We start from the raw sequence: 2,027 nt of genomic DNA on the forward strand, positions 1-2,027 counted from the left end.
TGAAATTAGCACATTTGTTAACTGAAAATTTTATGAAAAGTAGAGAAAATTAAGAAGATATTAAGTAATACTTTACTGTATCTTTGTTTCCAGAATTGTTGCCATTTTCCCTAACACGGACTTCAGTTGTCCATCCATTAGGTAGGATGAAATATTTAGCATTAATTCTCTTACATGTGCACTTTTTTTCCTCTAAATTTTCTCTAATTGGCTCTTGTGCAGGTTTAGCAGCTCTTTTATGAGTCCTTGTAGGGTTAGTTCTGTTTTCCACCAATGGTGCATCAGTAGATTTGGAAGTAGAAATCTTTATTTTACCTTTCAAATCAGTCTCACTTACTTCTACTTCTGAACAATTTTCATGTATGATCATCTTTTGAGCATTTTCTTCGATAGTATCATTCATACAAAATTGATGGTCGCCATTTGTGGAAATTTGATCAGTAGTAGTCTTGTGATGGTCCCATTCATCACCTTCGAAAAATAAGTCAAGCTCATAAAATATATCATGATAATTATCCATCATTTTGTATTTAGCTAGATCGATAGAAGAAAAAATTTAAGGAAAAAAAGAAGAAGAGAGAGTAAGAAAAATAAAAGAGCAAAAGGTCTTTGATATCGAGTGATGATGTGAAAGAAGAGTAGAAAGTGTGCGAGTACATATGAAGAATAGCAAAAAAAAAATATTTTGATATAAATAGATGAAGATATGAGATTGTTGAAATCTCGGTATGAAGTGATAAAGATGTGAGATTGTGCAAATTTTGATACAAACTTAAAAAGTGAGAGAGTTAAATTATGAAGTGTTTGAATTGAAGTAAGAAAAATTATTTAAAAAAAAAAAGAGGAGAAAGTGATTTTCGATATAAACTAGAGATGTAAGTAAATGCTTCTATGAAATATTTGGATCAAATTTTATAAATATGTATCCAAAAGTATTTTGAGTTCCAAAAATTATTTCAAATAAGTTTTTGGGACTTTTGAAGGGGAGCCTTGGAGTAACTGGTAAAATTGCTGCCATGTGACTAGGAGGTCACTGGTTCAAGCCTTGGAAACATCCTCTGGCAGAAATGTAAGGTAAGGCTGCGTACGATACACCCTTGTGGTGGAGTCTTTCCCCGGACACCACGCATAGCGGTAGCTTTAGTGCACCGAGCTGCCCTTTAAGTTTTTGGGACTTTCAATTATAAAATTTTAATTTTTTTCACAAAATAAATGCATTCCCATCAAAACCTCAAGTTTTAAAAGGGATTAAAAAAAATTATGTTTTAAGCTTCTTATTACTTGTAGTAGTCCCACTGCCATATCTTATTGTAGTATTGTAAAAATATATTTTTTGAAATTTCAATTTAAAAGTTATGGTGAAACAGAAATCAAGATAAAGATAGTTACAATTGTTTTTAAGATAGTTTAATTCAGTCTCACCTTTTTCAACTTTTTCATCATCTTCTTGTATGCCCATTTTTCGATCATCTTCATTAGTTTCTTTCTGTTCTTCTTGTTCATCCATATAAGACCACGCACCATCAATTTTTGTTTTATCAGTTGAAGTCTTGCGATGGTCCTATTCATTATCTTCAAAAAATAAATCTAGCTCATAAAATATATCAAGATAATCATCCATCACTTTGTATTTAGTGGATCTATCTCATAAATAGAGAAATTTTATTTTTAAAAAAATAGAAAAGAGAGAGAGAGCGTAAGAAAAAAGGGCAAACACTCATTAATATAGAGTAAAGACATTAAAAATGAGTAGAAAATGTCTGTTTACATGAGAGAATAACAAAGAAAAAATATTTTGATACAAACAAATGAAGAGGTAATATTGTTAATTAAAATTTTGATACAAATTGGAAAAGATTTGAGATAGTGAAAATTTCGGTACAAACTAAAAAAGAGCGTGTTAATTTGTGAAATGTATGAATTGAAAAAAAATTAAAAAAAAAAGACAGAAAGAGACAATCCAAAATAAACTAGAGATGTGAGTGAATGCTTCAGTGAAATATTTGAATAGAGATTATTTAGATCGA

This window comes from Capsicum annuum, chromosome 3 (genome assembly GCF_002878395.1).
Source record: "Capsicum annuum cultivar UCD-10X-F1 chromosome 3, UCD10Xv1.1, whole genome shotgun sequence".
Taxonomy (NCBI): domain Eukaryota; kingdom Viridiplantae; phylum Streptophyta; class Magnoliopsida; order Solanales; family Solanaceae; genus Capsicum; species Capsicum annuum.